The following is a 25,135-nucleotide window of genomic DNA, read 5'->3' as shown; positions in this document are numbered from 1 at the left end:
TTTTTTTTTTGTCATTTGTCTCTTCTCCATGATTCAAATCCATTGTGAGTGTGTCAGAGAGATTACCTAAACGATACTCAAGTGTCCTTAAATGAGGCAATCTGGACAGCCCTGCCTATCCATTACTGTTAGCGTCATGATTAGCTTGCAGCCATTTACTCAGCAAATCCATCCATCCTCCCTTTCTTGGCTTTCTTAGCTCTCTTTTCCCTTGCACTTCTGTTGAGCTCCTCTTCCATTTTGTCAGTGTCTAAGTTTTCTAAGACCAGTTCTTATCGGTTGAATGTTTTCTTCAAGCCTCCTCTTATCTTAGGCTCGGGCCTGTGGGGTAGAGAGTTGTCCTGTGTGGCCAAGCCAGGGTATAATGAGACAGATGCTTCTTCCTCAGCAGCCCTATCGCACAGAGATGCCAGCTTCATCCCTCTTCCACCAACTCTTTTTTTATCTTTCCGTGGGACAGACTGTTTACGTGCAGCATCAAAATAAGATCTGGTCCAAAAGGTCACGCTTGTTTTTGCTGTGCTGTCATTACAGCCTTTCTCTCCCTCTCCCCCCCCTCCCTCCCTCCCTCATTCTGTCTCACATCTCGAGATGTTGAAGGCATGGAGTTTGTTGAACCAGAACGAGGCAGCGTTAATTAGCTGCAGTGTGGGAGCAATTCTAGGCAGCAGGCCGATCCCCTCCCACTTAGCCCATAGCTAGACACAAATCACCCCCACACACTCCTGATAGGTATTGCATCTCATCTTTGGCTCCATCAGCCAGCGTGCTGACGCTGCCGTCGCTCTGTGCCCAGTATCAGAATTTCAGATCCTGTCACTACTGGGAGTCTTCTCAAAATCTGAACTGAAAATGAACGCTTTTAACAAACCGTGACGCTAACCAGGAAACTGTACCTGAGTCCCATCTGAATGAGGTGGTTCCAGTTAAACTGTAGCACAGCTTGTGTACAGTCAGAATTTGTATAAGCCACGGCTGCTTTTGAGTGATCCGATCGCGTGTGAAGGAATTTATTTAAATCCCTCAAGTAGCTAAACCCTGTCCACATATTCACTTATAAATACAAAATGTCACAATATAGAAGCATAAGATGCCCTAACTTTTTAAATTTAAGGTCGACACAGATGGTTGCACTCTGTCTGTCGTGACTGCCTGTACAGCGTTGCACATTTTTTCTGCTTAAGCCAAAAAATGGGTATGTTGTTTTCTGGCGATGGAGGTATGCACCAGCATTTTGATGAGAGAAGCATTAGGGAACATGCTATGGATCGAAACAACAGTAAACAGAGAGCAAAGAGCAGAGTAGTCGATGTAGAAGGATGGGAGACATGAACTCAGGTTTAGACTTAAAACAGTGTGAAAAAGCCCTTAGATTCAGTGAATGGAGTGATTAAATCAAATGAACTTTTTTAGCCATGTTCTTTCACTGAGCTGCAGTGACATACCTGTATAAATGGAGGCAACTTTACACAGGATTGCTAGCTTTCCTATATCATGTATTGAAAAGTAGGAGAGCATCCATTCATACATTACAAATTGTACAGCATCTCCCAGGACAAAAACACCCCAAGGCAGAGAGGAAATGTAAGAGGAAGAGGTGTCAAGCGGAGGCAAGATGGTGGGGAAGAAAACAATTTGGAGGGAGATAGATAGAAATGGAAAGATGCAGGACTGTGATAAGTGATGCTGTGTTTAAGAGCTGAGACATAGCGAGCGTTGAGAGGAAGGCGGGTGGGACAGGAGGAGGGAGAAAGGGAGGTGGAGGGACAGTGGAAAGGGCGGGAGAGCTGAGTAAACATCAGGGATGATTGAACGTGATGGAGAGAGGTGGAGACGAGGCCTGTTTTCCAGATGCCTCGTTCGAAAGATAAAGGGAAGGAAGGAGCAGTGGGTTCTCTCTGGGGAAAATGTTCGGAGGAAGGAGAGGAGGAAGTGGGGGAATAGGAATACGGGGTAAACAGGGGGCAAGTAGAGTTCGCTAGTAATACAAGCAGCAAAGAGCTGCAACGGGTGTTAAACAGCTGAAGAGAGACGGACAATATATTGTACCCTTTGTTCCATAACCAATTATGGCCTGTAATGGCCAAATCATTTATTTGCTGATAGAGCATAATTGCACGTCAGAGGGTTTGACTAGTGGTAACTGAGCTAATAAATCTCAGATGATTTACTGCAACCACACAGACACACAAACACACGCATTGCCACACACACTCACTGTGGATCATTTAGTGAACACAAAAAGGAAGGGTGTGTTATCCTATCTACTTGCTGAATCACAATTCCCTCTCTTCTGGAACATTAAGTAAACCTGCAGAGATGCTAATGCAATTACTGCACGCTTGCTCTGTACACAAATCAGAATAATTAAAAGGTCAAAGAGGACACCGTAAGCCATTAATATCTCATCTGTATGTATTTGTAGGTGCTAAATTGCTCTGTGGGTAGAGGGTTGTTTTTCAAAGGTAGAGGATACGCTGTTTTGTTTACTTGTTGTTTACTTGTCCTTGTGAGGCATTAGCTCACTGTGTTAGCTTAAGAATGCACTTTTCCCCCCCCTGTCACTTATCCACACACACTGGCATAAACATACTGTAAGACACACACACACCAAAACACACATCCCACACAACACATACTGTACACGTGCACAGGCTGATGTACAGTTAGTAGTTAAATGTGTGCATGTGTCTCTGCATGTGTCTTTTGCGTGTGAACTCTGTCGGGAGAAAAGCTGCGTGTTCAGCAGTTGTCAAGCCCTATGTGGCCATTGTTAACCTTGCACTGCTCAGCAGGTGCAGCCCTGCATAGGGTAAAATATCTGTGGGTGTCATCCTCTGCTCTTCATTCTACTCTACAGTGAAAGTGGTGGGTGGGCCTTTGTCTCACAATCACACACACTCAGGCTGTGGTTAGACTGCAGATAATGGCAGGTTTTTTAATGACATCCACTTTAATATGTGCTTTTAAACCATATATATATATATATGTACACACAGTAACCAGTGTGTGGCAACGTGACCTCAGTCCAAACAGTCAATCAACATTTCTGCTACTTTAACAAACACTTCAATGTTGCAAATGTTGTTTCGAGAGGGGGGCGGCAGCAATGAGCTGTGAATGAAAAGTGACTGATCCTCTTTAGCATCCGCTCCACTCATAATTTCCGAATTTCTGTCTTTCAACAATAATTAGGTGACCACAGGGATGTCCACAGTCCCCCCTCTGTGCAAAATTGTAATCAAAACTTTATCTGAAGCTAATAAGAGGCTTCAGAAGTCTGAGTCAGACAAATCAAGTGGACATCTTCCAAAGTTGCAGTCTTTTTGGTACTGTCACTCTGCTGCAGCTCTACAGGGAAACACTGTCCGGGGAAAGAAGAAGAAGGAATTTAATATCAAAAAGACTGTAACTTTGGAAGATATAAGGCTGCTGAAGCCTCATATATGCATCAAATATTGTAATACATTTCTGCACAAAACTACAGTCGAATGTGGACTTTTGTCCCCCACCTCTTGCACTGAAAGTTCATAGGAAGGTGTCTTTTGATGGCTAGTATGAAAAGCAGAAATAATACCCATAATTAAAGCCTGTTTCAGTGTTCATATGAGACCTGACTGTGGTTTTGACGGACATGAAAACTGTCCTTTACATGTCCTTTTAAAGGTGCACTTTGGGGATCTTAACCACTAGTAGTACTAAGGTGCAATGTTTTTCCAAATGGCTCTACATGTTGTTTGTATCATGTGTATGCACAAAGACCCACATACACATGACAGACATGTAGCCAGTTTCTTGCTATTTTGCTTATTGACAGTTGGTGGCAGTAACTTGCAAAGAAACAAACAATGCACCAACAAAGGCATAGAAGAAGAAGGCTGCAAGCTGTTAATGTAAATACATTTAATGCCAGAGAATTACATTCAGCAGGTTTGTCAGCCCTCGAGGATACACGCAATGTGTTTCTGGGGAGAAATAACTGCTGACAAAAAAAAATTAATTCTGTGTGATTACGTTTTTGTCCAAATTAATTATTGCAACCAAACTGTAAAAACTAGCCAATTAGTTAATTTTATATTAACATATTAAACATAAGAGTTTTGTTTGATGTTAGTAGTGTGAAAGTGGAACACATCATTACAACATTAATTTGACTATTTTGCAATTTTGCACACATCCACTATGTTATAATATCTGCTAGATTGGAAAATTATAAAATATTAAATGTTAATAAGGTCGCAACCAATGATTATTTCCTTCAATTAATCAGTCATTGACTTTCTCAGTTAATCACTAAGGCTATAAAATATTAGAATATACAGAAAAATGTCTATTTAAAATTCTTAAAACTCAAGGTGTATATATATATTATATATATATATATATATATGTTGTAGATATTATCATTTCAATTTCAAATATATCACACAGCGTAACAAAACAGACAAAAAGTCATGGCCGAGCATTCATTTTGAACCAACCCACACACAGAGAAACACACACTCACTGCAGAGGTTTGTTCTCTACAATACTTTCAGTAGGGGGTCTTCACCCTGAGGGCTTCCTTGACCTCTCGCTGCTTTTCATGAAGGCCGCACAGATCCGGACCAAATCCAACATGTTAATTAAACATTATCGCTATCTCAGAGGAGCACAGAGTAAAGCCTTTCTCCTTCATCCACCTCTGATTTTAACCGTGGTTATTGGTAAGTGTGGTTTCTGAGCTTTTCTGAGTGTTGACGTGGACCTAAGCCCAGGCCGCACTGGTGTTAATTACCGCACCACTCCTCTCGCCTCCCCAGACTGTGATTGGCTGTCTTTATCTGTGCAAGGAAGCACCCTGGGGGCAGTGTGTGTGTACTGTACATACACCACTTTGATGGGGCTCTTTTTATTAGAGCAGGTCGTGATGCAGAGATTGACTATTTTTAATATTCCTTGTGGGCTGTGCGAAGTTATCTCCGCTGGTATAGATTTCAGAGATGGATGAAATTAAATTTAAAGAGTTGTTCTCAGGTTACGTCGAGAGAGGGAGGGAGGGAGATTGGGAGGGAGAAGTGGAGGCAGATGGAGGGGAAGAGGGGGGAGGGTGATGAGTGGAGGATGGGGGAAGTAGGCAGGGAGCGGAGGTGTTGCCGGGGTGACAGGAGAGAAGGATGAAGTGGGACGTGCCAGTGAAGCGTCAGTAATCTGCTGCTCTGGCTAGCTGACAGGATGGGCACACACACACACACACACACACACACACACACACACACACACACACACACACACACACACACACACACTGTCCTGCTCAATCCATGGCCTCCAGCACTCAGCCAGTGTACTCAGGTCCACAGTTAGTGGCCAGCAGGAGGTGGCCAGTCTGCAAGGTGTTTTAGGACCACAGCGAGCCACGTTTTCTCCTCCAAGCCTGGCACGACCACTCAGATCGACATAATGAGGGAAATGGAGAGAGAGAGAGGAGTGAGCGAGACAGACAGCCAGGGACACACAATCAGACAGAGCGAAAAGAGACATGTTCAGAACTGGCAGCCTTACTTCTCTCTCTCTCTCTCCCTCGCTCTCTTGCTTTTTCTGTGTGAGTCTCTCTCTGTGTTTCTTCCCATACTCCTCCTCTCTCCCACCTCTTTCACAATCCTTTTGTCCCTCCCTGCCTTCCCGCTCTTTGATTTTTTATTTTTTTTAAAACACAATATTCTACCTAAGCCAGAGTCCCAGTGAGGTGGCGACGGTTGGGGATGAATGAGGAGATGGGTAGAGGGATGGATTGACCTAGACGAGAGAAAGAGAGTGAGGGATAGAGGGCTGAAGGAGCGCAGATGGAGAATGCTGGGAAACCCTCAGGTGGGCGCTTGAAGTGGTCCCCTCTCCTCCTTTTGTGTGACCCGGTCCCATTTGTTTTTGTCTTTTTTTTCTGTGTCCCCGCTTCCCTCTCCTCACTTTGTTTTAGGGCATCCTTTTTAGCTGCTGCATTTTCTTGAATGCTTGTGGTATTTAATCTAGATAACTTGCAGCACTGAGGGACTCTCTGGATGTGTGTGACAATGCAGTGTGTTTGTGTATTTGTGTGATTGCAGTTGTTGTCATGAGAGTCACGTAGCTCTGCTGTCTGCTTCTGCCTGCCTCCTGTATGTTCAAAGGCTGTGGAGCTCCGTGGCTCCTCCAGGACTCAAGCTGCGGCTGCTGCCGCTGCCTCAATCATGACAAGCTTTTTCACAAACTCTGTCATGGCTTCCCGTGCGCCCTTTGGGACTTTTTAAGTCATTTGTAGCCAGTCAGTTTTGGTTCATTTGATTTCTATTGTTGTGTATTCTGCTGCCATGCTGATTCATATTTGCATGTTTGCGTGAGCGAAAATGTTTTTGCTGCAGTTGAAGCTGATTTGGATTTGCTGTTTGGCTGCTCTGTGAGTTCTGCTCATATATCCCTTATATACCAAGCATGTCAGTTCCCAAGGAGATGTCAGCATGCCAAAATAAAAGCCCTCAGCCAGTCAGTGTTGCAACTCCCTTTTCCAACTATCCCTGTCCTTCTGTTGTCTGCTCATATTTAGTGACAGTGCACGATCCGGGGGAACTAGTTGGATGATGTTACTGGAACAGCTGGGCCAGCTAAACTGGTTATTCTTCATAATTATACCACACTAATGACCTCAGTGACAGGATGTATGTGTGTGTGTGTGTGTGTGTGTAGCCGGGTGACCGTGAAGCTCACAGGACACTGACAAGCGACTGGGACTTCTCTCTCTAGATATTCCTTCATGATAACCTCGGATGAAGAGGACTGGTGAGATGCTAACCCTCCGCCTTCACACTCAGACTCAGCCATATGACAGTAATGAGTGTGTGAATGGGTGTTTTTGTGTGTGTATGTGTCTGTTGGAGTTCTCATTAGCCCACAGGGTTTTGAGTCAATAGAGGCCAACACCTCTCCTCCCCTCTTCTGTTTTTCCCTTCACAGCACACTAAATCTCAAATTAGGGTGAGCATGTATGTGTGTGTATGTAGTATGGAGTCTGTGCAGTGATCCTTGATTTACTACTTGGCCTCCTCATGCTCTCTTGTATTGTTGCTTCTTGAGAAGAATCTTTTTCCCCTGTTAATTAGTCGAGTGAACCTCCAGAGTCTAAACTATTATTTATTCATCATGCCCTCAGTTCGATCTCATCACTGAATAGAGAGTTAATGTCTGTGTGTGTGTGTGTGTGTGCTTGTTTGTGCATTTACGATCAATGCCAGGAGGATACAGGGTTCACAAAGTCAGACCATCTAACACACACACACACACACACACACACACACACACTCACTCTCAGGTGTGCACATTTAGCAAAGCAGCAGCTGCAGAGATTAAAACAAGGCAAACTCTCCCTGCATAAATGAGTTTCCTCATCCACTTCTTGTGAACACACCTACGCTGTTGTCTTCATAAAATGAGTTTAAAGGATTTGAGACAGCTAGAGAATAGACAGTGGGAGATCAAAAGTGAGCAGCTGACACTTGTGGTTGTGCTGGGATTTCTCATGTCTGTGGAGTAGATGCACGTACAGCGTGCCATGTGATGGATCATAAGACAATGTAGGAGTGTGTGACAGAGGAAGCTTGTGTGGCTGTCTTACTTTACTACTACTTTCCTATCGTATCAGATGGCTGATGTTTTTTTTTCTTCAACACATCTTGCCTACAATTATAAGAAATATTTATGGTCTCCAACCAATTCCAGTACAGTCCAGTTTCAATGCAGAGCAGCTGCATGTCACTCAACTCCTGCAACAGCTGCCTCAAGTCTCATGTTTTACCTGTAAGACAAGTTTTGGTGTGTTTGTTCAGCATCTGTGATCTGACAACAGATTTCCACTTGGAGAACTAAAAAGTATGCATCTTAAGATTCACAGTGGAGGGAGGAAGTAGAGGAGATTGCCCCAGATTCTGGTTCAAAAGTAGTTTAACCCACATTGCTGATATTCAGCATTCAGAGCTGAGAGCATCGGAGCAGCAAAAAGAAATGAGTTGTGATTCCACAAACAAAATGCAAGTAAACTGGAGGCAGCCGGAGCTTTACAGATCCTAAATGACCGTGTACTGAACTGAAGTGTTACTGTGTGTGTGGCAATGAAGGTTCACTGCAGCGTTGCTCAGCCTCGCTTCTCTCCAGGCACGGCTCGAACTTGAAACTCAGGATCCGCCCTGTTTGTCACAACTGGGAGGAAGAGAAGCGAGATGCGAGGGTGAAATTGGTCGTGAAGAGAGAGGAGAGACGAGATGATGAAGGACCATGGCAGTAATTCTGAGAGCTCCATCTTACCGCCAAAGTGATGTTTTCTTTTCATATATTCTCTTATTCTTGCAAAGTCGCAGCATCAAGACACGAGAAGTCGACCTCTGGCATTAGCTCTCTGAGGGGATGTGTTCTCTCGGGTGTTCAGGTTATACTTAGAACCTATTACCTCCACTGCTGCACTTGGAAATGTTCTGATACATGATGTTCTCATAAATAGACAGACTGCACACTAAATCACATGAACAACATGTTATACTCTCTTCTTTAGCCATTCGTCCACAAAGAGAGATGAATGTTGGGTGACACTTTGTTTGCCAACAGTGGCGCTTGAGCCCAGTTTCTGTAGTGCCTTTAAACTCACTATCCAACTCTTTGGTCCAGAAAAACTCTGTGTCTATGAACCCACACAAGACTTTATTTGCAAAGAGCTGCTAAATATTAAGTATTAGACATTTCACTTCTTGGTTGGTTTGTCAGCCTGAACATTAAACGGACTAGTCATCTGTTTTTGCCTTCTTGTCTCGGACCAGGTGACTAGTGAAAGTGACCATTTTAAAACCAAATGTATTCTTTTTATAGAATTTATTGTTTAAACCTACAATGACTGATTTTTCTGGCAACTTGGGAGCAATTGAAAATCGCCATATCATCATCTTTTCAAGTTGTTATGGCAAACAGTTGCTCATTTCCTCATCCAGCAGTTACTAAGCAACATTATCATTCATTTGGAGTCATTTTTCTGCCCAAATGATGAACTCTAAATTGTCCAAAGGTGTGAATGTGAGTGTGACTGGTGGTCTCTATGTGTCAGCGTTGTGTCAGCCCGGTGACCCGTTCAGGGTGCACCCTTCCTCTTGCCCAACCCTTCCTCCAGCCCCCAGTGATGCTCTAAAGGATAAATGGTTTAGCTGATGGATGGATCTATATGGATTTTGTCATTTACCAGGGGAAATCAGATATCACTAAACACAGTGACAGTGCTGAGTGAGGTGACCAGATGGAATCATTAAACCAGTCATCAGTAATTATTAGTCAGTTTAAAGCACATGGCTTCAGGTCATGATTGAGCCATAGCTCTGAGCCTCCTTCATTCACTCTCTGTGTTCAGCAACAGCTTTATGTCCTGATGATCTACAGCGTTTGGGGCCAAAGGACCTTGCTGAGGTTAGCAGTGGGTCACTTTGGGGACATAGATTTTTGGAGGATCCAAAGCTGATGATTAGGGAAACTGGATTTGTGGCGCTTGAATTGGTTTGTGTGTGTAGCGGGAGGTGCTGGTAGGAGGGTGACGTGAGGGCAGAGCTGTAGCTACAGGCGCCATCTACAGATGGAAAAAAATGGAGCATTACTACACATCTGCTCCAGTTGGCTGGAGGGTGAGAGGAACAGCAGGTCAGAAACCGAATATAAGCAGATGTCAGCTGGAGACGAGAGCAGTTTTTTTTTTTTTCTAATTAAAGGCAGTGAGTGCCTTGCATTTTTTTAGGCACTGTAAGGAAATAAGAGCAGAGCGAGCCTGAGAGAGACAAAGACGTTGAAGAACATGCCGTGAGTGACTGACAAGCTTTTAAGCGGGAACTCGAAATATCTCAAAAGCATCTAGCGAAGCATGAAGAGCTCTACAGTCAGAACTGGGAGGGAAAGTGAAAAGGCGGCGAAAAAGAAGTGGAGACAGTAAGAGAGAATGGGGGAAGGTTTTGCTTTTGAAATCTTAAAAACAGCCACGTTAAAGGACAGAGTAGCTTTTACAGCATCCGTCAAATTAAGGTCATTTTTGCACACGTGCCAGGCAGCTATGAGGCAAGAGTCAGGCAGTAAATGTTTGTTGACTGCTGACAGATAAAATAGTGCTCTTGTTTTGGGGGGAGATCCGTCTGTTTGTCTCTCTGTCCGTCTTCCGGGAGTTCTCTGGTGAGATTAATGTCCTGCCGTCAAATCCTAGACTCCCTCCTGTCAAACACACGCTCCAAAGCCTATTTATAACCAGACACCCACTCACAAACACTAATGAGTCTCTGGGTGACAAATGGTTTTGGAGGACACCTTGCACACCCCGGCTTCCTCCTCCCTGCACCCACTTCTCCCATCGCTCATCCAGCCCTTGGCCCCAATGCCCAGTTCTTCCTTAAGTTTTTTTTTTTTTTTTTTTGGTTTGTTTGTTTCCCTGTGTGCAAACCACCTCCTGGCCCACTTCTCCCTGCTCTTCCTCCAGTTTTCACTGGGTTTTCAACCCCTTACACCACTGTAAACCATCAATTTGTCTCCTCTTCACCAACCTCTTTTTGCCAGCTTCTGTATTGCCTTTTTCGTCTGTCGCTCTCAAAGTTTCATCCACATCTATCACCCCCCCCCCCCCGCTCTCTCTGCAGCCGCCTTTGTCTCTCAGTCTCCCTCCCCGTCAATCTCCATCTCTTTCTGTCTCTCAGCTAGTTGTGAGTCAGTGGTAGTACTTACAGGATTAGCCATGGGCTGCTCTGCCAAGTGCTCTGGGGCTCTGGGGCAGAACACTTAACAATTGTCAGATTTCAGTTTCATTCATCCAGCAGGTGGCAAGAAGAAAGGGGCGGAACAATCACTGAAATAGAGACATGTCTTGATGTCTCTGTTTATACAAAATGGTGCTGTATTCTCACTTTTTAACATGAGTCCTCCTTTAGCTCCAAAGGCGTGATAGTCAGTCTATGTATCAGTGTCCACAGAGGCAGCTTTCCTGTGGGATAATTGGCAGCATGAGGCCTCGAGACTGAAGGAAAACATCCAGTCCGATAGCCCTTAGGACATCATCATAAATGTCACTTTTACTTTGGTAAATGTTACTCGGTGCCCTGAGTATCAGGGACTGGGAATCATTAGCATGTCTGCATAAATGCCCTGTGGTTATTGATCCCAACTTACAATACAGTATATGACTAAAAATACACTACTAGGCACACTGTGGGAGATATTCTTGTTCATGACTTTCAGCGAGATTAAAAATGCTACAGAGTCAAAAAGTCAATTTTGATCAAATCGTCCTTGAAGTTTGAGTGTCTCTAATGTGTCTCCTGTAAAGTCACATCAGCCAAGGGAACGTATGTTAAATGTTTCGTTGATTCTCTGACAACATTACCAAAGTAAAAGAACAAAGCAGAGTTGCCACAAGAAACATTTGAACTTCTCTCTTTTTTGGTTTGATTGATTTCAAATGCTGCAGTTGAAGAAAAGTGTTGATGTGGTGGCGGCAGCAACATTCACTAATCCTCGTCCTGCTGCAGTAAGCCATTTGGGAGTGGAGCTGAGACATCGAGGATAGTCTTTAAGGGAACAGAGAACTTTGCTGCTCTTTCTTTAACTTTCACCAACTAAAATCGCAATTCATAGCAAAAAAAAAAAAAACCAAACTCCTTTACACGTTTAGGTTTCATTTTCAAGTCAGCACATTAATTTTCATTTAACTGCTCCAAACCTGACCTGCGGTTTGTACTTCTACTCTGTGGGTGGAACAGAGTGTACGCCTGTTTGGTTGTTGTTTATAACACCAGGCTTGTCAGGGGGTTGTTTTTGTTTCTGCAGTGGGCGCTGTGTTGTGTTGGCAGTGACAGCTTGTTAACGTCTAACTCGTCATCTCCTCCTCCTCTTTCGTGCCAACTGGCTGCTCTTCCCTGCTCACCTACAGTACATCACCACAGAAACCCCACGCATCCATCTGTATGGCTGCCCCGCCCCTTCATCCCTCTGCACTCGAACCCAAATGAGATGCTCAAAACACATGCGGCGCCCATGGAGACATGAGATAGAGAGGGAAGGAGGCATGACAGGGAAGAGGAGGAGGAGGGGAAGGGAAGAAGGCAGTGTTGCTTTAAGAGGCCAAAGAATGAGATGATACCCTTAATGCATGTGCACAGAGATCAATGGGCGTGTAATGAGGAAAGGAAAAATCTGCATCCAAACTTAGACACAGACATGATGTGGCATACATTACTGCATGTCCATTAGTGTATAGGCTAATGTGGTTTATAGAAGGACAGCCGATCAGTGATACACCCAAGAGGAGGAAGTGATGGATGAGCCGGATGCGTGTCAAGTCAAGTAGGGTCAAGGTTACACATGAGTACAGTATGTAAAAGGCTTTTCAGAAGCACAAGGGCATGAAATAATGATGCAGAACCCAGAAGATGCAGAATGCCATTATTATAGCACAGTTCTGTAAGTGGAAAACTAAATAAATGATCAATTATTTATCCTGGGAAATGCCTCCCAGATGTCATCTAAACAAGCTCCTCTGCTGCTGTGTGAATCCTTACAACAACAAAACACTTAAAACTTGAAATACAGAAAATAGCCTTTTCCTGTTATTTAGCTGCACAGGGAAAGAAACTGCAGCGTCCACAAAGATCACAACCCTTTGTGTTATTACAGCATTCTCAATAATTCAGTATTTATTGTGGCATGCGTGTACAAGTGCACGGCCCACGTGGACTCATACGACACCAAAAATTTACTGCTGCAGCAGTGAAGCCAGTGATGAACATAACTTACATGACATTAGTGCACTGCACAAAACTTTGTCTCCAGCTCCACAAATAAAGTCTGCTACAGCAAAGCTTCCCTTCCTTCCAGCTCAAGTTTTTTTTCCAGGGGAACTCAACTGAAAAAAGGGCATTTTACTATAAATTGTGGCCCTTAGACCATAAAAAAGAAATATGCTTGGTCTTCAGGCTCACCTTCAGGGAGACCAGTAAAACTGCCTGTTTCTATAGCTAATGGTAGTGTACTAACTTAACTGTTCACACAGAGATCTTTGACTTTTAGTTAAATTCTTCTTCACTTAAGGGTCTATGCTGTAGTTTTTTTTTTCACCAGACACTACTGTATGTTCTTAATTTAGGCTTGTACTGAATATCAACAGGCCATCTTTTTGTATATAGGAGGAACAATTATATATTATACTATATATTATATATTATACTGTTATCAGGGATATGTATTGTTCAATTATATTCAAAGTGGTTCCAGTCTGTTTCAAAGTTGAATCATCTCATTTATGTTTGTTGTATGTTTTGCCCCCAGTGACTAAAACTGATGCAATATTATTATTATAATGTGCTGCCCTGCCATGAACCAACATCTCCCAAAAAGAAAAAAAGAAAAACCACACACACAAAAATACAAGAATGAATCTTTTAATGCACCGTATTACTCACAGTGAATGTAATATACCTGTAGTGGAATTTCTGAGTCTACGGATGGCTTCATACTGGTGTAAAAGTTAAAGTTTTGTGTCTCAGGTAGTGGTGTTTTCTTGCCCTCTCCTCTGTGACAGAGACAAAGAGGCAGGCAGCAGAGGGTGGCAGGAGATGGGAGGCAGAAGGTGAGGTTGCTGTTTTGCAGAGACTCCCAGCAGCCCACTTTGAGATATCCTCCGGGGGGGAATGGTGAAACAAGCAATTACTCTAACACCCCACTAGGGACTGCTGTGTGCCGCTCATCTCCCCCAGTTGTTCCTGGATCACAACAGGTGTGACAAAAACCCTCCCAAACAGGCTGGAAATTGCTCAATATGGGATTTCATCACTGATCCTGTACTGCAGCTTTCACTTTACTTCAAATACAGGTGGTGTCTTTGTATTGGTGACACCGTTTCAACATGTGTATTTTCTGATCTAAGTGTCCTCTTAGATCTGTGTTTTTCTGTTATCACGAAACATGATGTGAACATGAAAGAGATGAGTTTAATTTTGATTCTTGAACTTCACAGCCTTCTACAGTAGAAGCCATTTCCTGCAAGGCAGCCGTAGGAAAATCCACCGCCTAACTCCCATGCTGCGACTCTCCATTTATCTTTTCTCTGATGCCAGTTGACAGAGAGCAGTTTGTACTGTGACACATGACTATCAGCATCATGACACAGATCTGAGCCATGTTGACTCGATAACTCGTAATCTCTGCTGCCCTGCTTGTGCCACATCTGTCACTGGCTGTGTCTCTCACAAACATGCTTGTGCAACCTTTAACTGTGTGCTTGTTGAACAAATGTGCATGTGTGTATGGTGTGTGTAGCAGTGGCAGCTAGCTAACTGCAGCTTGTAAAACAGCTGACCTGTTGCCAAGGCGACCAATCTGAGGTGACAGCCGATGTCATACTCGTCTCGGATAATGACTAGCTGTTTTGATTGATCCCTTTTTATTTCTTTTTCAGTTTCTTGGGGGTAATTTTTTTTTGCCTCTTGCTCTTTTAATTAAAGACAGTTTTGGCAGTAGCATTCCAATTATACTGTCAGGGCAATTCCCATTCAAGAGGAAAATTGCTCATGTTATTCTCGTGATTTGAAGAAAATCAACACTTCTGTCACTGCGTGTGTCTCCCCCTCCAGGTAGCAGACAAGAAAGGCTATAAGAACCCATCTTCTTTTCAAAGAAGCTAAAAAAAAAACCTGTACTGGTGAGGACAACTGTGCCAAAGGAGCAGTGTAACCTTAATATTTTACCTCTAGCAGTTTGGGATTGTTCTGAGGCAATTTGTTGTCCTGATATCATCCCAATACATGCCCTTCAGTTTAACCTTTGCCATTCTCACTGAGGTCTTTGGCCATGTTTCCATGGTCTCAGCTGGTGCTGCATAGTTTTAAGTGCTAATCACCTGGTGCACAGCTACCTCTGCAGCCCATCACACCTGTCACCAACAAACACACCACCTGTGTTGATCAATAACCTCTCTGCGTGCCTATTAGTCAGCTACAGAGGCAGCTATCATCGGCTACTATAATGTTGGGTGTTTTAAAAGTTAAATATCAGGGTCAGTGCATCGATTTCATATCAAATCAGGCAAACCGACATTTGCGAGAGTTAGACACCCATTAAATGATGATGATGTTGCTGAGTGAAATGCAGCCAAATTCTGTGCCAGGGATGCTTTCGTCTCAGCGGCAGATGAACTCCAAACTCATTTTTCTCTGTTTCACTGTTCACAATCGGTTCTGTTTGGCTCGCGGAGCTGAGCACGTCCTCTCTTTAACATTCCTCTTCTCTTTCGCCGCTCTCTCCACCACCCCTGACTACATCTGTTCTGGTAAATCATTTAATCAGCTGATGTAAGTGATGAATGAATCTCAGTATGTAATGCAATTCACCACTTTGATTGATAACCCATGGCCAGAGCCTAACTAATCTGACAGCAGATGTGTTCCTGTGGGAGAGTGCTTGTTAGGTTAGCCTGTTGGCTCTGTCTAGAACGAGAATGGCAGCATGCTAATACTACACGAGGCTTGGCAGCAGGTCTGCCGGGAGTGGAGGCAACAAACTACATGTCAGAGCCAGATCAGTAATCCTGCCCTGTAAAAGAAGTAACCTTAACAGTGCTGCTTCACTAGCAGCTGAGATCCTCTTATTTAACCAGCAGCGATGACAAGATTTACTGCAAATTACACCTCATTACACGATCATTAGGAAACCTTAGGCTCGCAATCTTAGCAGCACAAATCGGGCTTTGGCTTTCACTTTACTGGAATCATATTAGAAAAATAGTAATCTTGTTAAGGGCATTATTTTGGTACTTAAGTGTTTAATTAGAACAACAACAACAACAACAACAACTGGTACTGTAGATGCTGTTCGCAGTTACCTTGCATTTCTACTGGAGTTTAATTCAATAAATAATAGCCAAATTTGGGTGAGGTCTTTAATGTTGGTGGTCAGCCTCTAAAAATTAAGTGAGTATTATCGTTGCTGTTTGGCCTGGTGGATCTGATGAGCTCAGAGCATAGTTGTTATTGGAGGAGGAATTGGATGTAAGTATATTATCTGTAGCTGGACTGTATTATAACAATAGTTTTGTTTATGCCATCTTTTCTTTTTTAGCTCTTGATATAATTTATTTAATCCATTATCCACCCTGTCCGATCGTAGCAGCAAAATAAGACTAGAGAGAAAACGCTTAACTCCTCTGTTCTGTACACATCTTGATTTTTTTATGTTATGTTGTGGCTTTTATTTCACATTATGTCCTCTCATTGTGTATCTGCTGCTTTTTGCCCACAGGAGCATTTTAATAGATTTAGAACTTGAAAGTTGGTTCCTGCAGGACCTTTAAAAAGCCACCCTCACTCTCAAACAGATTTGAGGTTTTGACAGCTCTGGTTTCCTACCGTCAACATGCCTGCAGAGGGCTGTTGTGTAATCAGCCTGATGCTGTCAACATGTTGGCCTCTGGAGGAGGGAAACAGACAGAGGCTATGACCTGTCCAGAACAAGCTTAATGAACCTGCAGTCACTGATGTGCAGCAACATGAAATACCGTCCTATTGTACTTAAATATATTTGTTGCCTGTTTGGATTAACTTTTACTTTACTATGTTTGATACTACGTTTTTGGACTAAAACCCTTTTTATTATTTTAATATTTGGCAAATAACCTAAAAATGGAGCCCCACTGGTTCCATTTATTAAACAATTGATTGGTCTTGGTTCCCAACATTAGCATACTTGCCAGTCTGGAAGAAATGTTGCAAGTTCAGCATCAAACTGCATTCCTTTACTCTCCAAGAGCTGTCATGAGCAGTAGTAAGTAATACTGAATGTTAATTAATGTTTTACCTGTATTTGTGTCACTTTCCATCTGATGAGCATGCTGACCAGCTAGCCCTGGCCTGTCTCATCTTGTAACACCACTTTGCAATAGTGAGCTACTGTAGCATCTAGTCTAACCTCACTATCAATATGAGATGATGAAGAAATAGGATGACCCAGAGTGCATATTCTAACCTTTTGCAAATGCAATTATGGCTGAAGCTCCTGGTAAGCTGTTAATGCTAGTGGTGGCTATGTAGCTACAGCAAAAACTTACATATAGTACCTTTAAAGCTGCAGTGATATATTCTTTTGGTCTCTCAGGGACGGAATAGAAGAGGCTGACAGAAACACAACCCTGTCATATGCCTAGACGTGACAAAACAATTGCATATTTTCACATTAAAGAGACAAGGAGAAATATTAATGTTGCGGCTGAACAGTGAGTCTGAACCATTACGGTAAATTTGTGGGCCATAAAACTAAAACGGTGAACTAAAAGTGGCTAACAAGCTCTGTAGACCTGCAGGGTAGGGTGGTAATTCTCTGTGGGTTCATCAGTGAGTAACCTCTTTCATATGAGTCATTTGATTCATTGTTAATATAAAACATATTGATTCGTGTAACTTTAAGTATGCATTTTAACTACTTTTTATTCCATTTTCCACCATAATTAAGGCTAGACATGCGGGAGCACAGTTCTGCAATGCACACACAAAACAGTGGCACAGTTACGAAAAGATTTATAACTCCCTTACAGCCTTCTTCCTCTGGTGTTGCCCCCTCCTTCATAATAACCCTGCTCATCTCATGAATATGCAGGCGCTCTGTGTATCAGCTCAGATAGAGAAGGCTTCTTAAATCTTCCGTTTATGTCGTCAGATTTTCTTTGCTGCTTAAGCTCCTCGACCAAATTTCACCCCATCAGTCGTATTTCAGTTAGTGGGTGCTCTGCAGCATTTTATGTGCCGACATGCATCTGGATGTCTGCGTGGAAGCGTGTGTGTGTGCATGTGCACTGCTGTTAATAACACAGGGCCTACGGGACAGATAATGACCTATTAGACCTAGGAGATTTAGTATGGAGTCCTTGGCAGCTGTCACAGGGGTATCTCTATTACCAATGACCTCCACCTGAGTGTTTTTCTGCCTTCTTTGTATTCCTCAGTTCCTGCAGCTCCCTCTGTCTGTCAGGCGAGGCAGCGCAGTACAGTAGCTAGAATACCTTTAATATCTACACGTCTCCTTTCAAGTAGGAGCACTTTCCATGTGGTTCAAGTGTGTTCTGAGGGAGATGTGTGAAGATGTGTGAGCGAGATTAAAAGACAGCTGGCAGTTTCTGATTGGGCGAGTGTTTTTATCCACCTGCTGCAGCCACAGTTGGCCTGTTTGCATAATAAAGAGTCACGTTCTCATCCCCTCAGGAAAGACTGGCTTTTCCATCGTTGGTTTGCTTCTGTCCCTCCTATCCCTCTCTCATCCCTCTCTGCAACCACTTTAACTTCTTTGCTCATCAGCAGTAATTTCATCTTAAGAAACAGCTGCTTGTGATGTTTTTGTGTTTTGTTTGGTTCCTACTGTAAATGGGGAAAAACTCTATGATTCAGTAATTCAAAATATTTTCAATAAAAATAATTACAAAATTGTTTCCAATCAAGACAACTGTCTTAAAAAGCTCTATATTTATAAAACACAGTCCATTATTGTCAGAATTCAGTGTGTTCACCTGTGTGTACCACAGGTGATGCTGTTCCCAGTTCCAAAATCAGTCTTCTATGCTTTGTTTTGTTGCTGCTTTCATCACTTGGCTCACTGGCTCAGCAGTGCCCTGCATCGTGCTGCTCTGCTGCATCCATTGAGATTAGCTTGAAGGCACACTGGGCTTTTCTCTCATATTGAAGCAGTACCTCCACCTCTGACAGCTGCAGCCTGAACTAAACGTGTTCAGGTGGATATTTGTGTGTTTTCTGTCTTTCTGTGTGGCTGCGGATTGTTGTTTTCCGTGTGTGAATATTTTGGGGGAGATAACAAGTCCAGTTTGGGTTTTACAGTGTAGGAAAGGGTGAAATAAGGTAGAGATAAACAAATGCAGCATCTCATCTATCAAACCAGGTGTGGTCTGCAGAGCTACCCTCCTGTTGCTGTTCTTCTCCTTGCGTCATTTCACTCTGCTTACAGGAGGTCCACAGTGGTTGCACTTATACTGCAGACAAAAGGACGATGGTGTAGAGTGAGATGGCCCTTAAATTAGAGAACCTGGAACCTAGAAACTTTTTCCCCCCAGCAACGATCTGCCTTGATACTACCATAATAACTCAGCAGCACCAGAGGCTGTTCTGTAACTGACACTGTACTCTGATCTGCATGTGGACAGGGTCTGGCAGGAAGAGACATTTCCAGCAGGGATCAATAAACTATCAGATTAACAATATTACAGTAATAATAATGGATGGCCATTTAGCTTGTACATCTGCAAGTAGTAACAAATATTTGAGCAGTCTGCACATTTCTATGCTCCCTTGTTGTATGTGCCACCCTCTGTAGGCATGTGAATTCCCATTTATTTAGGGTTGATGTTAACATACAATACATGTGGCAATATGCCAAACGTATTACATTTCTCTGCTAGGGGTTGTATTGTCAGCAGCAGCCTCATTCTGATGTTATGGTGACTCAGGCCTGCAGCCCACTCTCTCTGTCATTCATACTCAAAGTGTATAACACCCCCACTTTATTTTATAGGCTACAATATTAACATTTCAGCTAATGGTTAGTACAGGCATGCTGAATAGGAGAAGGTGGCTAAACTCTAAAAATCACAGCTTTCAAGCACCATACAGATTTTTTTAATACAGGTTTTGTAGGGGTTCGGGTCATGCATTTTAGATTAATAGTTGGTTAACCTTGTTCCAAATCACATCCTGCTGTTCCTTCCTTTCAGGTTGCCACTGGTTTCCAGTTGTTGTTTTTGTGTAGTATAAAAATATACTCAAAGAACACTGAAGCCTACTTTTATTCAGTGGACCATCAGGAGGAAGGTCATTTCTCCTTTTATTTTTGTCACAGTTTGGTCATTTTTTCTGAGGTAAGAGAGTGCCAGACTTCAAATCAAACTACACAACATGACAATGTTCCCCATGACAACACTCAAGTCTGCAAATTGCCTTACATAACATTATGACTTGAAATGGCAGCAATTATTGTAAGTATATGTGATTTGCTATAAATAATCATCAAAAAAATCATGCAAAAACACTAGTATAGTGCTGTAAACACTGGATAAAACAGGTGAAGGATAATTTAGGCCACTCTGCATCCCCCTCCATGCAGGTCTTTGACTAAGGCATCTTCCCATTATGAGTGCTGGCACCCTGTGGAGATCTGTGGTTCAGGCTCTGCTGTCAGAGGAGGCGCAGCTCTTTGATGTAGCTCTGTATGCAGGCAGGCATGGATCCTCCACACTATCCAAACATCCTATTTCCCATCTACCATCTCTTAAACCCTATTACCTCAGCCTGTCTCCATCTCACCTCTTATTCAAGGTAGTATCTTCCTCCCCAGTGAGATAAACTGAGCAGCACTGATGTAACGAGGTGTGGCTGGAGCGTCTCCTCCTTCACACCCAGTGGCAGTAGTGTGCTGGCTGACCTGGTTCAACAACAGGCTGTAATTAAGAGGCACTCTCACCTGCTACTGGACTGCTGTTATTCCACAAAAAGACAGCCTGCTTTTACCAGGGTGACAAATGAAACAAAGAGATGCATTATGCTTGCTACCTCCACCTCCCTCCCTCTTCTTGTGTCTGTCTCTGCCACACTTACATATCATCCCCGGAATTTATCCTCCAGTTGAATACACACATTTGTTGTGCACAGCTTCAGATGGTCCCAGAGATGTTACGGTGGAGCCGTAGCATGCTCTAATTGTCTGAGTATGTGCCTTTGTGTATTAACAGACGCTTTTCTGGATCCATATTACTGCTGCAATTTTAACTTGGCTGCTTCCACAGTATTCCCCAGCGTTGCCCAGGGAAACAAAGTTTGTAGGTGGGAGGGTTTGTGGGTAGGAGAGAGACAGATGACGGATAGGCAGGGGAGAGCAATAGGTGAAAAGATGGGCGCGTCACTTCTTATTGTGCATCTTTTAATGATCAAGAAGGCGTTTCCGTCACCTTGTGCGGAGCAACAGATTGTAGTTGTCTCTGTCAGTTTTACATGAGGCTGCTCGGAGCCTTCTGATTGTCTCAGCCTGTTATTACGTCCAGCAGCACAGACACGCAGGCTGACCTCCTTCTGATGGCTGCTTGCTCTCGCCTGCCCAGCCGTCAATTTCACCCCTTTTAACTCTCCTCTCCTGGCACAGCAGTGCCTCACAGATTTTAGAGATTACCTTAATGGAGAGAAGAAAGCAAAATGCACACACCCGCTGGGTTATGTGTCCTTTTACCCGCAGCCTCATAGTTTTAAGTGTATAGCAAGCGCAGCCAGCAAGAACGCTGGGAAGAGCAAGAAAAGAGAGATGGAAACAAAAGTTCCTTTTTTTTTTTTTTAGCTCATAGTCTCTTTTTTGCTGGTTTTTCAATGAAATCCAAATGTCTTCTTTAATATATCCGTGGTAGTAAATTTCAAGGTCTGTGTGAGAGCTTGCAGTCAGTGAGACAAGAGTCACTTGCCAGTCACTTGTCCCTTTTGAAGGATTAGCTATACTAATGTAGCTGGAGTCACTGTTGCAGCAGCATCACAGAGAGTCAACAGCCAGCACAAGAGCTGGTTTCAGTGTGTTAATCTTACAGTCTTTCTAACTATCCTCATACAGCTGCGAGTAATATGGCCCACAGCTGTCATTTTTTAAGGTTTAATGCATGTGCGACTGCAGCCCCCCAGTTGGTTCTTGAGTTGTGACCTGCAGGGTTTTTAGAGGCCTGATTGGTGGTTTTATAGAAGGTTATATTTAATCCTGCCATGCCCCTCTCTCCTTCTAGTTATTTGTTTTAACTGTTCCCACTGGACCGTGTAGAGTTACAATTGCCAACAGCTGTAGGCCTGGCTGATTGGCTTATTTCCTGTTGCCTTAATAGACATGCCGGATTTGCAGTTTGTAGTTCTCACCTACTTCTGCTCGATTTTTTATTTATTTATTTATTTATTTTACCTCCTCCTGCTCTGGTTAATATTCAGCTGGGCTCTCCACCCTTGTGCTGTCACAGCCGGCATCCCACAAGGAGCCCTGCCATGCTTGCAGTAAATTAGGCTGTGTATCAGAGGGAAGAGCTCACCTTCCCTTTCCCAACCATCTGTGTAACAACAGAGCTTCTGGTGAGGACACTGCACTGTCAGAGTAACTTGGACAAAACTAGCTTCTTTAAAAAACACAATTCAACATGGGAGAATAATATTAAGTAGTCACAAGAGTAATCTTTTCCTTTATAGAAAATAGACAAACACAAAAATATAGATGATTGAATGCTTGGATTAACTGCATATGCACAACAGACCACCTGTATGTCAGCTCTCAGCACACACACATCAAAAAGTGCATTTGACCAGATGAACAATATGTTTTAGATACAAAGGTAAAGACATGCACATTGTCACATTAATTTAAAATGAGGAGTGTGCTAAGAGAGCTGTGAGACACACATCACAGTAAATTACATAGTAACAAGGAAACAGTAATGTGTTGGCATTACTAAATTGCCTTTCTTTCATGGCAGGCTTTAGCACCAGAGTTGATTTCTTTAGGTGATTTAAACAGCAGCTCTGAAGTGCAAACACCCTCCAAAGTTGTCTAGACATGATGTTCTGGATAGAAAGTTCTGTTTCAGGGACTTCGTTTTTTTGCTCAATTTAATATCCTTGTGTTTATTTATTTACTGATCCCACTTCATTTCCCTGATGTCTAACAGTGCACAGTCGAGGCTATTCAAATCACAGCTTGAGAAGACCATGTATGCGTCAGAGGGGTGAGACAGACAGCATTCAGTGAGCTGCATTTTAAATAGTGCACTCAAGTAATTACTGTTTCGCAGCCACAAAAATAAACTGTCTGGTGTCTGAGGAACAACTTTAATCAGAATTTTATTTTTATTTAGTGCTGAAACATTTTAGTCAATTAACTGATTAGTTGAGCAAGACAAAAATTACTAAGTAACTTTGATTTGATTTGATTAATTTATTAATTGTTTACACTCATTTATTAAGACAAAATGCCCAAACTATCATATTTCACCTTCTCAGATGTGAATATTGGCTGTTTTATACATATATGATAGTATACTAAAAATGTACAATGGGTATTTTTCACAATTTTCTGACATTTTGAAGACCTGCCAAACTAATTGATGATAAAAATAATAGTTAGTTGCAGCCCTAATACAGACAGTAACAGCAGTTAACACAGTGTTTTCAGAATCCCTTTTTTTTATGTCTGCATCCACTGAAATAATATTTACATGTCTTTTTAGATACTGTATTAATGCAGGGGTAACTCAGGTAGCCTCAGTCTGTATTGTAGCTGTACAGAGCCAATATAGAGTCAACATGTTTGAAGTACCTGTGAATTTAGATGTAGCTTTTAAAGAATCCAGCGCTCTGTTTGCATATGTGCAGTCTGCAGCTTTCTTATCATCTTGGGATACTTGAAGCCTCTCTTATACCTTCCACTCCCTCTGACCCACTTGTTAATATGCCCAAAATAAGAAGCTACTCTGCCTGCCTCTTCCAAATCCATCAAAGCACACGCAATCCACTTTTCCTGATTCTCCATACCGTATGTCTATGCATATGTTGAGCAGCAATTTCTTTCCCTCAGTTGAAAGTCCAGTTCAGCAGGTGACTTTGGAGAGAAAAAAAGTATGCAAGTATGTAGTTCAGGATTTGGCTGTGGTGATACAGAATATCATAATATATATGTGTGTGTTGATAACTGTGGGTGGATTGGCAAATGCATCATGTTAGGGACTGAAATTACCTACATACAGTATATAAATAACCCACTGAAGGCGGTGGTGACTGATGACTCAGAAAGTGAAAAGTTAGGGATGTGGCTCAGCAAAATGAAGGATAGAACTTAATAATTGTGAGGAGAAAGGGAAATTGCTGTTAACTATATTATATGAAATAGTATATTTAAAAAATGCATTTGTCATCTTTGTTGTGCAGGTTCATCTTCAATCTGTGGACCAGTCTTCATTGATGGAAGCAGGTTTTCAGCTTCATCTATTTTGCATAAACCCAGAGAAAGACCAAACTGAGTTGGACAATTTTAATCAGGCTGCATTGGTTGTTAGAAGTTGTTGTTTTTACTCTTTTTTTTTTTTTTTTTGCCTTGCAGTATCTTTTTCTCCATGCAGGTAATTTCTCCTCCCCTGTTTGTCTTGTCTTATCTCTCAATGCCCACCGCAGCGGCTTTTTTTATTCAGTCGGGTTAATGCTCTTGAGTGTACTCTCTATCTGGGCAGTGCAGCCCGGGCCTCATTGGCTGGACTCACAGATCTTATCGTTGTTCTGATTGTGGGCTCCTGTTGTCATTCAAGTCCTCCCATTATTTGGTTGACCAACTGGCTGCACCTTTTCCTCAAGGCTCTGAGTCTTTGTAGTTACAATTTTGCCTGCTGCAGACCCAGACTTTGCTGACAAACATTGCTTTCTTGTGATAAAGGGCTCACCAGAAACCCATCCCATCAAGGCCCTTTTATGTAGGTTTAAATGATGCCGGCGTTACGTGGGCTTGTACAGATTGTTTTGGCTGTCAGTGTTATTGTCTGCCAGCTTATGTGGAAATATATTGGCTGTGAATGACGAATGTAAAGATGAATAACCTGTTCCCATTTTCTATTCTTACTCTCCTGCCCACACAACTTTTATTCCCGCCGTGTTCAAGATGAGGGGCTTTGTGTACAGCTTTGCAAAGTATATTCACAAACTGCACGTTGGAAAGTTTTTGGGCTGTTTTCCAAACCAGTGGTACAAAGAAAATGCACATTTCCACACAACTGAGTTTTTATTTTTGGCAGGTGTTAGCCATTAAATTGTGTAGCATTTTCACTCCTGTTAGGACTTAAAATGTTCTTAAATTGAACTATAAATGTTAATGTATTGTTTTGTTGATGCAGTGTTTCAGTGTCTGTGTAGCTTTATGTTTGTCCAGAGTCAGCATAGCCTACTCAGCTTTTCACTGTTGTTGTGGATGCACTGTCACAGTAGCTTTGCCAGCCATTGTAATGGGGCCCTCGAGTCAGGTCCTTGTCAGCTGATACACAATAAGCTCCAGCCTAATGAAGTGTAAACCAGAGATCTGGGGGGGT

The 25,135-nt window shown here is 42.7% G+C and overlaps 1 protein-coding gene across 3 annotated transcripts in view; it reads left to right on the top strand.

The window, feature by feature from the left end:
* Positions 1 to 25,135, top strand: part of srcin1a (SRC kinase signaling inhibitor 1a) — a 102,803-nt gene that overhangs the window by 33,953 nt on the left and 43,715 nt on the right. The window lies entirely within an intron of this gene.

Source organism: Lates calcarifer, linkage group LG11, assembly GCF_001640805.2.
Source record: "Lates calcarifer isolate ASB-BC8 linkage group LG11, TLL_Latcal_v3, whole genome shotgun sequence".
NCBI classification, from domain to species: domain Eukaryota; kingdom Metazoa; phylum Chordata; class Actinopteri; family Centropomidae; genus Lates; species Lates calcarifer.
The sequence above is the reverse complement of the archived record's forward strand: the minus strand, read 5'-3'. Positions and strand labels throughout refer to the sequence as shown.